Source organism: Silene latifolia, chromosome 10, assembly GCF_048544455.1.
Source record: "Silene latifolia isolate original U9 population chromosome 10, ASM4854445v1, whole genome shotgun sequence".
Taxonomy (NCBI): Eukaryota; Viridiplantae; Streptophyta; class Magnoliopsida; order Caryophyllales; family Caryophyllaceae; genus Silene; species Silene latifolia.
This window is the reverse complement of record NC_133535.1, coordinates 64,696,772-64,713,700: the sequence shown is the minus strand read 5'-3', so window position 1 is coordinate 64,713,700 and position 16,929 is coordinate 64,696,772.

Sequence of the window (16,929 nt, the reverse complement as noted above, 5' to 3'; positions counted from 1 at the left end):
CTTTGCCACGCACTCAACGTGGTAAGGATGCTATCATGGTGGTGGTTGATCGTTTTTCCAAGATGGCTCATTTTGTTGCTTGCCATAAAACCGATGATGATTCTAATGTGGCTGATTTATACTATCGGGAAATTGTGAGGTTACATGGCATTCCAAAGACTATTGTGTCGGATCGGGATTCTAAATTCTTGAGCTACTTTTGGAATACATTATGGAGGAAAGTGGGTACAAAGTTGCTGTTTAGTACCTCTCACCATCCTCAAACGGATGAGCAAACCGAGGTCACCCGTCGTACTTTGGGAACTTTGTTGCGTGGGCTTGTGAGCAAGACAGAAAAGGATTGGGATCTCAAGCTTTCTCATGCCGAATTTGCTTATAACAGGTCGCCTACTCATGCTACGGGTCATTCGCCATTTGAAATTGTATATGGTATTAATCCTTATCTTCCTTTGGATTTAATTCCGTTGCCTAAAGATGAGTTGGTGCATAAAGATGCCGAGTCCAAGTTGAAAGCAATGTTGAAGCTCCATGAGCAAGTCCGTGCAAGAATTAAAGCCGTGAATGCAGCCTATAAACGCAAGTCAAGCAAGAATAAGAAGCCAAGGGTGTTTGAGGTTGGAGACTTGGTTTGGGTGTATTTGAGAAATGAGCGTTTTCCAAGCAAACGAAAGAATAAACTAATGCCTAGAGCGGAAGGTCCTTACAATATTGTGGGTCGGGTGAACAACAATGCTTACAAGGTTGAACTTCCCGGTGATTATGGTGTTCACGCCACTTTTAATGTTGGTGATCTCTCTCCTTACTTGGATGACGATGGCCTAGCTGAATTGAGGTCAATTCCTTTTCAAGGGGGAGGGGATGATGCGAACCAAGCTAATGACTCGGAGTTAGTTGATGGGCTGGACGAGTTGGTTATGAACACTCAAGGGGAAGGTCTGATGTTGGTCCGTAATTTTCAGCCTTTAAGCTACAATTATCCTTCTTTGGTTAATTTGCTAAGTGTGGAACTTAGGAGCTGATGGGGAAGGCACGCAATCCAAGGAGGACGGTCCACAAGACATTTTTATCTTACATTTTCAGATTATGTTTACAATAAAATGTTAGCTTAAATTGTTGTTTGTCTAAGTTCAATGAACTAGTTGTTTTAATGATTGTAATTAAGTGAAGAGTAAATGATAAACTCTTCACTTTGCTAGGCTTGCACGGCTGCTTGGAGGGCTATATAAGGCCTTCATTTGCTTGAATAAAATCATCAAGAAATTACCAACAAAACACTTGTGTTAAAATCGTTTCTTGCTTAGAAACAAAACTGATTTGGTTGAAACGCGATTTCGATTAAACTTTCGAGTTGTAGATCAATAGGTCTTGGTCTCTCTCACCTTGATCAAGTAATAGGTCTTGCTTGTTCAAACACTATCCCTTTTATTCACAAAAACCAGAACGGGTCGTACCTAGTACGTTCGGTTCGCCAAAAACAGTCCGTCATTTTAATAGTTCTTGTTGTCTTAATCAAACAATTCCAGGTCTGCGCGTACCTAGTACGAACAGTCCTCAGTACTGTACAAAACGTCCTTAATTCCGCTGCTCTATTCGTATCAGATTTTGGAAGTAATTTTTACGTATCTCATTGAAATTTGATTAAATGAGATACGGTCTGAGTAATCGAATCGTATCATTGCTCGGATGAAATTATTGTTTAAGGAAACAATTTAATTCGAATGAATAATTATAAATACAAGTTGTTGTCATTTATAAATTGGTAAAATATTTTGGTACAAGTAATTATGAATTACTAAGTCGATTTTTGTATATGACATATTTTTATTAATACGTTGATTTTTAATATGTTAAAAATACATAACAAATTTATGTTACATATGACATGTGACATAAGACAAGTTTGACAAAAATAAAATGGGTTCCATTTTATGAAGGTGCCGAAATTAGGAAAGGGATTAGGCTAAATATTGTGTTTATAATATAAGTGGTAAACATAATGATTACTTACCTTACTAGCCATGCAACCCTAGTTTACATTGTGAAGATAAACAAAGGCATGCATTGGCTCCCTTTGCCCCTCGCTACACACCGGTTTTTAGAGGCAAAAACCACTTGGTTTTTCCTCTCAATTTTACCTTATACACAATAATGTTATTGTCATTATTCATTCATTCATTCATTCATTCATCAAATATTTTAGAGAGATAAAAATATTTCTCCTTCCTCTTCTCCTCTCTTGAAACCGGTTTTTAGGAGACCAAAAACAAAATTATTTTGGGTCAATTTTCTACAAAGTTAATATTATCCAGTACTCATAATATTAATTTTAATTAAGAGTATGCTTTGGGTATTTAGCTTTGGGAGAGATCCTACACTTGGTTCTTAGTTCTTCCACTAAAGGAAAGCACAAGAACAAGAGAGAAAGGTGATCTCTCTTGTGCCCTATAAACCGAAAATCCAATGTAAGAACAATGTTTCTTCTTTATTTTGTTTAAGTGTTTGCATGCATAAGATCATTCATTAATTTTATGACAAATTAAATTAAAAACATATTTGAATATGTTAAGTATATAGATCTACTTTTCCTTCAATCGGTATCATGAGCCATGGTTGTTTGCATGCAAATCGGTTAAAAGTTTTTCCGAGTTATAAAGATTAACATATAAAACTTGTATAATTTGTGTTATTATGATATATCACGAAATTAATTTATTCATGTTAAAATTTCTGGTCCTAAAATGTTTTAAGGATATTTTGGTTAATTTACGGAATTTTATTGTTCATATTATACAATAATGGCATTAAAATATGATTTTTATGAGTATAAATGTCATTTTCGAACTAAAATTAGCTAAACTTCGAATTTTCCAGTGATTTTTGGATATGTTGTCACATATATTATTCTGAAATAACCTGTAAATGTTCATAATTTTTGGACTTTTTATGCTCGAAAAATGGTTTTTTTCATTATTAAAATCGGTTTTAGGTGAAAAATAGGTTAATATGAGATAAATTTCGAATCTGGTCATATAAATTTAGTATGTTGTTACATGCAATTTTACAAGATGTGTGTAAAATAATAGGCTATATTGAAGTCTTTGTGCATGATTTATGTTTTTTTGAAAAAAATAGCATAAATAGTGACATTATTAGTGAAAAATTAATAAAACATAATCTATGACTAAGGAAAAACGTCACATGTTGCATTTTATTATCTTTTTCAGATCTAAAATTGAAAAGTTAATGAATATATTTTTTCTCATGTTTTTATGATTATTTTGTTAAAAACCGATAAACTGCAACATTGTTTTTCCGGAAACATTTCGAAATTTTTAACCTAAGTTTTGAACATTATGAGTGTCATGGTATTTTTTCCAGAATGTTCATGAGTTTAAATTTTAAATTTCAAATTTATTTGAAATTTTGTGATTTATTTGAAGTTTATAGCTTATTTTGTAATTTTTGGTCCATTAATGAACAATTTTAGAAATATGAGTTAATTATGGTCAAATAATTAGTGAAGACTAAATTTTGAGTCCTAAGAGGTTAGGGTAATTAACTTATGCATAAATATGAATTTATGTAATTTTTGTGATTATAAAATGTTGAAATCACGCAAATCCGTAAAAACCGAGTAATATACGATATTGGCTAATTAAAGGCGATTTAGCATAAAATTGGGCATGTTCATACATATTCTATTGCTGCATTTTCTTTATGATTGTCATAATTTAATTTATGTAATTTTTGAATTATGTAATTTTTACTTAGTATGGCCTTAGTTTTAATTGGTATTTCCCGAAATGTATGGGAATATCGATTCGGTTGTAATTTATTGTGATCTCGTATCACCGTTTTGTAATTTAATAGATTTATTTTATTTTAGTTACAAATGTATAATAGGAAATTATGTAATTTGCTATGTAATTTAATTTATCTCGGAGTTCCCCAAGACGGATTTCTTCAAGATGGCGATACATAAAGACGGTGTTACCTCGAGATGCATGCCACAACCGAAGTTCAAGGGACCAATGGAGTTGGTTTCCGAATATGTAATAGTTAAATAGTTTTTTTATTTTAGGAAGGCCATACTAGGATTTATTTTATGTTTGCATTTTATTTATATGTCACATGCATCGCTAAATCCTCATAACTAAAACATGCATCTTCTTTCATCGAGTTTATCGACCGTGTCAATTAGAATTATCGTAGTTCACCGCTTTAGTTCACTTAAAACGTGATAGATAATAAATTGACATGACCTCTCGCTAAAACAATTAATTGAGACATAGCCTTACCAAATACTAGAAACCATGAAAACCTATTTCGGGAGGGAGTGCACTCGGCCCTACCGGGGTACAAACCTTGTTACGTAGGGAAAGTGGGTGATAAATGTCTATCCACCGAGTTCATATTGATAAGGGTTTCATCGGCCATACCGTGCCTAAATTGATGTGGATTTGGATCATGGACACATTTATTCGAAATTTGGATTGAACTCAACAAACGTTTTTTTATAAGGGTTTCATCGGCCATACCGTGCCCTTGTCGGATGTGTTTTGGGCTAAAGATAATTATTAGAGTAATTTTATCGACCAAGAGTTCTAAAAGTATAATCGATTAAAACGTTAATCCACCGAGTTATATTGATAAAGGTTTCATCGGCCATACCGTGCCTAAGTCGATATGAATTTGGGTCTTGGAATCATTTATCTAGTGGGGTAGAGGTCACTAGAAAAATGCATAAAACTTGTTTAAATTATACATTTTTACGAGTATTATTATTAAAACGACATTTGTTTTACTCCTTCTATTTTGTTTTGTAGACCACTTCTTTTTCTCATAACAAATGGCAACACCAACCCCTAACGCCACGCCTCTCGCTAATACATCTTGGCTCCGATCCTTCATGGATCAATGTAAACTTGAAAAGAATGGGTCAAATTTCTCCAATTCGGATGCCCAACTCAAATTAGCCGCCTAAGGTGACGACAAGCTTCGTTACCTTACCGAGGCCTCTCCACCCGAACCTACTACTAGGTCGACCGCCGCCACTAGGGAAGCATATGAGGCTTACCAAAAAGAGTCCGCCGCAATGAAAAATGTCTTGATATTTGCGATGGAGGCGGATCTCCAAAGTAGAGCCTTTAAAATGGGCAACGCTAATAAGATTTACTCCAAGCTTGTGACAATGTTTTCACACACTCCGCGGATCGTCCAATATGAGGCGGCCGCGGCATTCTTTGATCTCGACCTCAAAGAGGGCCAAAAGGTTAGCCCTCATGTGCTCAAATTATGGAGCTTGTCGAGACCTTGAAAATTCAAAAAGTTGAAATCCCCAAAGAACTTGTTGTAGATAGGATTCTACACTCCTTGTCCAAAGTCAAAGCGTATGTTCAATTCCGGGTGAATTTTAACATGCATGACAAGGATGTGTCTCTTGAAGAATTGCACAAGTTACTTGTGCAAGCCGAAAGGGACATGGGGTTAAATGTGAACCCACCCAAGGATGTGCTTAACATAAGCATTAAGAGTAAGGGGAAGTTCAAGAAGAATGGGAGGAAGGGTAAGAAGCAAGCTCCCACTTTCACCAAAGCTAGGACTTGTGAAGCTAGCACTTCAAAAATCAAGAAGGGTCCTCTTGATAAATGCCATTATTGTAATGGTATGGGACATTGGAAAAGAAATTGTTCCAAATACCTTGGTGATATTAAGGCTGGAAAGATTACTCCAGTAGGTAAATGACTATCCTTTCTTTTATGTTTCTAATTCAACTATGGTATTGTGATACAAAGTTGTGATAATGTATCTCCCTTTTTATTGTAAATAGGGCCTCCACCAAGCAAAGACAAAGGAAAAGAAAAGCAAGCTTAAGAAACCATCAAGGAGCTAGGAATAGCTTTCATGTAGCTTCGCTTTTTATTGTCTTATTTTAAATTATGTTTTGGATTTTTAGAACCTTAAGTTTCCGTGTTCGACATGGAAAGGTATTTTGGATAATTTGTTGTATTTTGGATAATGGTGACTTGGTTTGCAACCCAAGTCACCCGTTTTATCATTTTATCCTTTGTTCTAAAATCCGTATTTAAATGCTTGCTCTTAGAAACATATGATTATTCACTTAAAGTGATCTAATTGACAACTATAATGACGGGATTCATTATATGTCCACATGCTTAAGGCTTGTGTATGATCATTTATAAAGTAGTGTTGAGTCTATGAACTCTCTTAAAGGAATGTCAATCACCAAGTACACTTACGAAATCTATTAGTCAATCTATGAGATAGTTCTCCTTATACTTCAACATCATTATTTGTGTCTCATATGCTATCTTAGAATCTATAGTGTATTTATTCTAAAGATAGAGTGGGAGAAATATGAGGACACAACACACAAGGCAAGATATATTTGTGTACTTGTGTATATGAGATCTACGCAAGAGAAAATGATTTGAATGAAGGTATATCTATTTAAATAGTATACTCAATAGATGAGATCTATGGTCTCAAGTAAGTTCTAAATGACTAAAGAGACCAAGTGAAGTAATCATAAGAGTATGTTCTCAAGATAACTACACGAGGAGACCAAAAGAAAGTTTTGGAAGAAAAATGACTAATGTAAAGTCTTAACAAGAGTTTTGACTAGTTTATGAAAATTTTGACCAATATTTTCAACCTTGATATTTACTTAAGAGCCTAAATGAATCAATGTAACATCCTAGTAATAAGCGATATTTATGACTAGAGGTTGCAAGGATTGATATACCGATATCTTCAATAGCCAAAGTTTTAAACCACGCAGATGTCATTAGTTAACCTCATTTTGAAAATGAATTGGTTAAACCTCCTTCTAAAAGGGATATTTTGAAGGACGTGTATTAGATATTACTTATGTTTAAACAATGACATTGCTACGAATCATTATGACATGATCAAGTTAGATATTGAAATCTCTTTCCATAAGGTTAAGATGAGACCTCTTCGAAACAGGAATTTTGAAAGGATATGATGGGAACATATATGGCTTCATCTTAATAACTTTGCAAAGCATCATACATTCCAATTTTGAAATGTTTTCGATTAAGTAATCAATTTCGAAACATGTGGAATTAAGTGGGAGTGTAGAAATTATCATGTGAAGACATGGAATTTAGTGGGAGCTATCATCCTTTGAATGTTTACAACTCATCACTCATTAGGAATGACGAGCTAATATCTTCTTTCAAAGAAGTATTTGAGTTTTCAATTCTGGATGAATATGGACTATGATGAATCCAATTACATCAAGAGATATTGGATTAGTATTAAGAAATACACATCGTATCAACATACACATAGGTTATTCATTTAAATGAAAATGAAATTGCCATTAGCAGTCATGGTCGTTCCTTGAACCTAAAAATAGTTGATAATATGATTAAAAGTTACTAATGTTTCCGCCATTAGAATAATCATGCACATGTCCAATGGTGAATCATGTGCATAAGAGCATGATGATTCATTGGTAAGCCATAATAGAAACGTCATGAATTCTCGAGTAGAATCCGATGAGCGATTTCGGTGTTTGACGGAATGCTCTATTGTGTGTCAAGAGGTTACACATATTATAGAAAATCCGAGCACATGCAAGGATTTATGAGAATCCTAAACCTCTTCAAGCTAGAAAGAGAAATAAGAAGTTTTGGAAAGATACATAGTTAGAGAATAAGTTGCTCAAAGCTAATCATTCCTAATATGCTAGGACTTGTGAGAAGTGCTAGGTCAATCATCTTGACAAATTGTTGCAAGACTCTGCAAAACATATACCTAGTGCGTTGTGTGTGGATGGAGTACTTGATCAGTACAAGTCATATCATTCATCACAAATTCGTTCGTTATGTGATAATCGACAAGGAAGTTCTTTCAAGATAAAGAACCAAAACCAAGGTCGGGAACCTTGATGTGTACTTGGTAAGGTTCATGCTATGAGAGAGAACATGAATGTAAAGGAAAATGCAAGTATAAGAAGTTTGAACACATGGACACATGGCATGTTAAACTTCTATTGCAATCAATAAGTGTTTACACTTACGATATACATCACAAGGTTGTAATATGGTATTGACTACCCGAGTGTGATGCCGACATTTGTCATTTGAGTTATTATTAACTCACCATACACTTTGTTACATCCAAACGGGTTGTGGAGACAATTGAACCCCGTTAAAGTGAACATGGATTAACATTGTATTTGACCATAGTTACTTACATGAGGTGACGACTTGAAGTGACTAGAGTGTGATGCGATTGATGGCAAGTTCAAGTGCCATAGAGTCATGTGAGATGACTAGTCGATCACATAGGCAGACTGTTAGGAACATTTTGTCGGGCCTAATGACCGCTTATAGAGTTCTGGCAAATTTATATAGCCTGGTCGTGGCGAGAGCTGCTATAGTATTCAAATGAGTCGATTCTTTTGACTAAAGACTATTCACCTAAGATGGCACAGTTTCAGATTAACTTTGATTTGTGTTACTACGACCTTCGTAAATGGGGTCAAATGGGCATATTTTGGGTTATGATGGCTGTGGCTAGTCGAAGGGAATGAGTGCGATAGGAATTGTCCACCCCTAGTCAGGGTTATAACAATATCCAAGGGCCACTCGAGGAGTAATGAACTGGAAATGCGTGGCCACGCTCGGAATGTATCCATTGTGGATAAATCCGGTCAATCAGTTATTCTCCAGATTGAGGAAACCACTCTCGATATGATCACTTACAAGTACGACCTGAAAGACACCTTGCATTGAGTGGGAGATAGTAATAGGACAAGAGAATTGGTGACGCACACTTGTCGAGTACAAGTGGGGGATTGTTGGAATATGTGTCCTCCGACAATAATGCGATCACGACTATTGATCATGATGATCACATGTTTAAGTCTCATAATAAAGAATACAATTGGGAAGTAATTTTTTACTGTCAACTGGTCCACACATATCGGTAATGATTGGCTGACTAGAGTTTGACATTACTGTCGTGCGACGGTGGTGATCAGTTGATCCCCTAGGTCATACCTACAGGGCAACACTCTTAATTGATCATTTAATTGATCGTATAACGTTACGAGTCAATTAATTTAATTAAAATTGACGGACGATTTTGGAAGTAATTTTTACGTATCTCATTGAAATTTGATTAAATGAGATACGGTCTGAGCAATCGAATCGTATCATTGCTCGGATGAAATTATTGTTTAAGGAAACAATTGAATTCGAATGAATAATTATAAATACAAGTTGTTGTGATTTATAAATTGGTAAAAGATTTTGGTACAAGTAATTATGAATTAGTAAGTCGATTTTTGTATATGACGTATTTTTATTAATACGTTGATTTTTAATATGTTAAAAATACATAACAAATTTATGTTACATATGACATGTGACATAAGACAAGTTTGACAAAAATAAAATGGATTCCATTTTATGAAGGTGCCGAAATTAGGAAAGGGATTAGGCTAAATATTGTGTTTATAATATAAGTGGTAAACATAATGATTACTTACCTTACTAGCCATGCAACCCTAGTTTACATTGTGAAGATAAACAAAGGCATGCATTGGCTCCCTTTGCCCCTCCTACCACCCGGTTTTTAGAGGCAAAAACCACTTGGTTTTTCCTCTCAATTTTACCTTATACACAATAATGTTATTGTCATTATTCATTCATTCATTCATTCATTCATCAAATATTTTAGAGAGATAAAAAGATTTCTCCTTCCTCTTCTCCTCTCTTGAAACCGGTTTTTAGGAGACCAAAAACAAAATTATTTTGGGTCAATTTTCTACAAAGTTAATATTATCTAGTACTCATAATATTAATTTTAATTAAGAGTGTGCTTTGGGTATTTAGCTTTGGGAGAGATCCTACACTTGGATCTTAGTTCTTCCACTAAAGGAAAGCACAAGAACAAGAGAGAAAGGTGATCTCTCTTGTGCCCTATAAACCGAAAATCCAATGTAAGAACAATGTTTCTTCTTTATTTTGTTTAAGTGTTTGCATGCATAAGATCATTCATTAATTTTATGACAAATTAAATTAAAAACATATATGAATATGTTAAGTATATAGATCTACTTTTCCTTCAGTTGGTATGGTAGCTGAGTCAGAATTGTTGCTGACCTGTGTCTCAGCTCCTGCTGCAGTAGAAGTCTAGACCACATAGAATATTTAATCACTTTATCTATTTCCGCTGCGAATTATACTTTATTTTATAATAAGTTTTATTGTAATAAACATGTAATCGCTAAAGTTTTATTTAAAGTACTTTGGTTGTTGTACTTTCTTATTCACTACCTCGGGAAACCGAGATGGTAACGCTCTCATTTACTTGGGATGTCTAGATTAAGGCTCCTGAATAAATGGGGGTGTTACACTCGCTCCGCCCCCCTTCAACTCAAAACAAGATATCCATAAGGTAGAATGCCTTCTTGCAAGACAAGGTGGAGCTTGCCAAAATGGCGATGCATCCTACGTTAAGCACATAAACCAATCAAAGGATGCATCTACAAAACAATAATCACTTTCCTCATCTAAGTGGAGGAAAATCAACTAAAAGGGAAATAATTCAAGGGTATACACTCCATTATAGATACTAGTTTAACAAACTACTAAGTCCAAGAGGGTAGAAATAAGTCACCTCCAAGTAGTGTCAAACTAGGCTACTTTTATCCACAATCACTAAATACTTTCGTCAAGGGCGATCGGATGGGGTGGAAGGATGATCCCAATGGTGTTAGTGGCATATGACATGACAAGTCTCGAATTCTTCACAAGTGTAAAAGTCATGGATCGCCCCAAGCTCAATAAGGTGGCATAACAAAAACATTTTAGGAATGAAATGCTCAAGTCAATATACAAAAGTGGACTAAACTAGCACTCAAAATTTACCCTCATTAAACTTTCACACTTTCGCATTTCACATTTAAAAACTTTGAGTTGGGGCATGTTCCACGTTTACTAGTGTCCTTTGCTTTCACCAATCGCTTATTAGGCGACTGTTTAACCTCTAGACAATAGCTTTTAGGGGTGATAGTCACTTTGTCTTTGGGTGGTTGAATTCACAACCATGTGGAGGCGCAATTCAATGGATCCCCTCTTCAAAGCACATCGAAGTGGTACGCCTCTATCAAAACGACTAAATTTTGTAAATTTCAACATTTCAAAACACTTGAGGTTTCGTTGGCAATTAAAACATTCCACACACAAAATCATTGAAATGAGCACTTCAAACTTATTCATGAAAAGTATTTTTGGGTTGCCAAACCACCAAGTCAATCAAGGTCACCTAGACAAGTTGATCAAGTCCATATAACATCATGTTGGAGTATGTGTCCTCAACAATAGTGCGATCACGTATTTAAATCTCATGATAAGAATACATAAGGGATGATACATTATATAGTCAACTGATCAACATTTATCGGTAACGATTGCCTGACTAGAGTTTGACGTTACTGTCATTTGACGGTGGTGATCAGTTGATCCCTTGAGGTCATATCTATAGGATGGAACCCAAATAATTTCTGATCAAATGTATTTGATACGGGTTGATCGGTCCCTTATATATATATATATATATATATATATATATATATATATATATATATATATATATATATATATATATATATATATATATATATATATATATATATGTATATATATGTATATATATATATATATGTATATATATGTATATACATATATATACATATATATATATATATAGAGGCCGAATCCGGTGAGCCCGTTAATTATGGCGAGGCGGCCGAGCTCACCAAATTCCTTCATTAATCCTTCATTTATGGACTAATTTCCTATTATTCATTGGGCTGAAAATTGAGGGGTCATTCCAAATCTTTTCATTTAGCCCAAAATACTTTCTCTCACTAAAATATTAAATCATACAGTAGCCCAATTACACACTATCTCTCTAAAATATAAAAACAAAATTGTTTTCCTGAAAATTCGTCAACATGCAAGCTGTCGTTCGTTCAACGTAAAATTATTTAGCAAAGCTCATCAATTTGTTCATCGATTGTTCGTGGATTTCATCAAAACAACATTCAACAACGTTGATTCAAGTAATTTCAGAAGAAAAATCGATTAGTTTTCAGGTAATTTCATAATTTTGATCAAAATTGAGTATATTCATACAATTCTGTCAATTCACTCATAAATTCATGATATCAGGTTCGAATATGATCAAATTGAACGATTTTGTAAATAAAACGTTCGAATTTGACCAATATTTTGAGCGATTTCCTTTTTCTCGCGATTTCGTACTACTTACTAAATTGTTTTTGACGATTTTGCAGCTCTAATTGCTATGGAGATTGTAGATATCACAATGACTGATGATAATAGTGTTATTGAATCAGGTATATCCTTTTTTATGTAATTTTTGTAAAATCTCATTTTTTCTGATTCAATTTGCATTGACAAATTTATGCTCGATTATTATGGAATATATGGATCGATATTGTATTTCAGTTTTTTTTTGCAAGGTTTAGTTTATGAATTGAGTTGAATTTGTGAATCTTAGGACCTAATTGTGTGACTGTAAGAGTTGGTTGAATTGTTACTGTAAGAGTTTATGAATTGAGTGGATTTTGCTGTTTGGTGAATCTCAGACCTTATTTTGTGAATCTCAGACCTAGTTTAGTGAATCTTAGAGTTTGTTTTGTGAAACATGGTCATCATAAGTGGTTAGAATCACCATTGCTGCTCTTTTACTTATTTTGTGAATCTTAGACCTTATTTTGTGAATCTCAGACCTTACTCAGTGAATCTTAGCAAATGATGATAGTGTGATAATTAAATAAAACTTAAAAATCTTCACCAAAATTCTTTTAAATTATTTGAACTAATAATCTGATACTTTATTTAGTGAATCTCGGACTTTATTTGGTGAATTTCAGCCTTTATTTAGTGAATCTTGGGCCTTATTTTGTGAATCTCTGTTGTTAAACGTTACTGATGCAATTTATTTATTTCTTTTTGTGTGAAGCAGAGACCGTAGTTTGTGAAACTAGAAGGTTATTTTGTGAAACTTAATAACTAATATATACAACCTGGGTAAGATTAAAAACTGAACTAATAATCTGAACCAACAAGTGAACTTGTGAATCTTAGTCCTTGTGTTTGTGAATCCTAGAGCTCTTTTTGTGAACCCTTTAGGAATGACCTATTCTGCTCTCTTCCTTGCTCAGATAATATCCTCAGACTTTACTTGTGAATCGCATACCTTATTTAGTGAATCTTAAGCCTTGTTTTGTGAATGTGAGATTTGACTTTGTGAACCTTTTATCTTCTTAGGTATTGATTCAAATGTCAACAACAACTCACAGTGTAGTGTGACGCCTCGTGTCGGTTGGGGTGAGGTTCCTTGCTCTAATGTTGGTTCTGGTCAGGATGGTGAGGGTTCTAATGTTGTCTTAACAACCCTTACAATGCCAACTATTTCCACGCCTACTACTTTGGTAACTTACACACCGGGTGGCACTGAGCAATGGATAAGTAGGATTGAAGAGAAGTTTACACCTGTGGTTGGCAAAAAATTTGTGGACTTAGAGTCAACAATGTTGTTCTATAAAATTTATGCTATTGCTTGTGGGTTTGAAGCAAGGAAGTCTTCAACTAAGAGGTTTAAAGATGGTGATATTCGAACAAAATGCATGGTTTGTCATCGTCAAGGTTTTAATAACAGGAAAAATCGTCCTCCCAAAGCTGATGCAAAAACAACAACCGTTGAAACTGGTGACAAAACAAAAGCTGGTGCAATAAGTGCAAATAGAAAAACAAAAACTGCTAAAACCAGTACGAAAAAGGGTGGAGGTACAGGTGCAGGTGAAGCTGAGAGTTCCAATAAGAAAAGTGGTACAAGAATAACTAAAATTAAAAGGTGGGGTTGTGAAGCAATGATAAAATTCATGTTCCATGAAAAAATGTACAAGATTGAACAATTCCGTGAGGGTCACAATCACCCAGTGACGCCTGTCAAAAATAGGGAATTTGAGAAACTTGTTGTTAATATAAATCAACTGAACGAATATCATAAGCAATTGATTATCCAAAATTCGAGATTGAATGTCGGGGCTAGTTTAACATACAAATTATGCAGGGAACAAGTAGAGGGTTTCGAAAATGTTGGAGCTACCCTTACGCAGTTCAAGAATTTCCAAAGGAATGTAAAGTGTCTACTTAATGGCAAGGATGGACATATGTTCATCTCTCGTTTAGAAACCCTCCGAGAAACAAAAGGGTTGGTATTTTCATATGAAACAGATGCTGACAGTGCTTTGACAATAATTTTTTGGACAAATGCGGAATCCATCAGATGTTACGCATTGTTTGGTGATGCTATTTCATTCGATCCAACCTATGGAACGAACAAAGATAACATGAAATTTGCACCTTTCACTGGCATTGACAATCACAAAAGGTCAATAACATTTGGATGCGTGCTTTTAGATCATGAAGATGATGACTCATTTATTTGGGCATTTCAGCAGTTCCTGAAAGCAATGGGTGGCAAAGAACCCAATTACATCATCAGTGACCAAGATGCCGGAATAATAAATGCAGTTCCAGGTGTGTTTCGAATATCTTACTTTTGTGAAACTGGTTATTTATTTGGTGAATCTAGAAACATTATTCATGAATTTTGAAGTTTATTTTGTGAATCATAGAGCGTGTTTTGTGAAACTTAGATCTTGATTTGTGAAACACTTATCTTGTGAATCTGAGACCTTTTTTGTGAATCTCAGACCTTATCTTGTGAATCTCACACCTTGTTCAGTGAATCTTTGGGCTTGTTATGTGAAACTTGGTCGTGGTTTAAAATCATCTATTTTGCTCTTAATTTTGTGAATCTCAGACCTTATCTTCTGAATCTCAGACCTTGTTCAGTCAATCTTTGGGCTTGTTATGTGAAACTTGGTCGTGGTTTAAAATCATCTATTTTGCTCTTAATTTTGTGAATCTCATACCTTATCTTGTGAATGTCAGACCTTGTTCAGTGAATCTTAGGGCTTGTTATGTGAAACTTGGTCGTGGTTTAAAATCATATATTTTGCTATTAATTTTGTGAATCTCAGACGTTATCTTGTGAATCTCAGACCTTGTTCAGTGAATCTTAGGGCTTGTTATGTGAAACTTAGTCGTGGTTTAAAATCATCTATTTTGCTCTTAATTTTGTGAATCTCAGACCTTATCTTGTGAATCTCAGACCTTGTTCAGTGAATCTTTGGGCTTGTTATGTGAAACACAAAGCTAATATTCTTAAACTTGGTCATAAGTTGTTGAAATTGCCTATTTTGTTATTTCTCTTATCTTGTGAATCTGAGACCTTGTTTAGTGAATCTTAGAGCTTGATTTGTGACCAAATATCTCTGATACCTGTCGATGTGAGTATCAAAAATAATATTTATAATTTCCAAACTACAACTAGCAAGCGGTAGTAAGGGTCGATCCCCAGGGAGGTAGGGAGTTCTAATTGTCTTAATTTTAGTCTAAGATTGAGGGGTTTTGATTGAATTATAACTAAGTCTAAATGCAAAAATAAATAAGCAAGTAATAAAAACAGTTGTAAACAAATGATAAAAAGGAGCTAAGATGGTCGGTTCACTATAGCTATGATGGCACATAATTCTAGGTAAGTCCGAAATACAGTCGTGTAGGATGGGTATAACATGTCCTCTCGGTCCAAGTTAACTAGTAGCTCCTTTCGGCCTATGCTACTAGCCCCTAGGTCTCACTAATACTAGCTCTCGCCCTGAAAGGTGATTCCTAAAGCCTAAATTACTTAGCTTTCGATCTTAGCAATTTAGTCGTCTTAATTCATTAATTAATGCCCTTCCCTGACTCTCGATCTACGGGTTGGTCAAAACTAAGCATCTAACAAGTCTCCTCTCGGTCTCATTGTTAAATATTGCACTTAACGAATCAAATGATGCTAATCCGACATGGGTCTAGTCGATCGACTAACTACCTCAGTCGACCGACCACACGACATAGTCAATCGACCAATTAAGCCAGTCGATCGACCATGCCCTAATTCGGGGTCACCTGTTCTACGCCATCTATGCTATAGCTCCCCTACATCTTAGCAAAGGGTACTTAGCTACTCATGTGAATAATAATAACAACAACTAATTTGATAAAAACTATAAAGGAAAACATGATTAAAAGTAATAATAACGCAATAAAGCAACAAGGTTTCGGGATCTGACTAGCAATTTCTAGACTAAATAAAGCAAATAAAGGTAAACTGTAAATTAAAGAACAAGAATTACCGTAAATAAAGAAGGCAAGAAACGAATCCGAATGCTAAAGATAACTTTATTGATAAAACTAAACTAATTGAAATCCGATGTAAAACTAAACTAATCTACCGTTCTTCTCTCATGCGAGAGAGACCTCTCCAATCTGATGAATGATGTTCTGTTTTTATAAAGAAGTCCCGTAACTTATTCCTAAACCTAATTACAAGTGGGCTTCGGAATTCTAATTTTACTTTGTGCGTCAGAGTCATGGAGTGGTCGATCGACCACTGAGACCAGTCGATCGACCAAGGGTGTTGTACAGTAATGCATTCTCACGAATTCTGCAGCGCGCACCGATATTAAAACAGCTGCCATTTCTTCGTTACTTGGTCAAATCGGGTGGTCTATACGGCGTTGGAAAGCTAAGAGGATAAAATTTCACCTCCAATTGGAATCACTCAATTATCTACTCTTGAACTCGAGATATAGCCATTTTAAGCAGCCTACAGTAAACTGTTCAGCATTCTGACAGTCTATAGACCATGTAGGTCAGTCTATAGACCAAGTCAGCTGGTAATCCGCTTCTGAAACTCTCGTAAATCTATCTTTCAGGCCTTGCT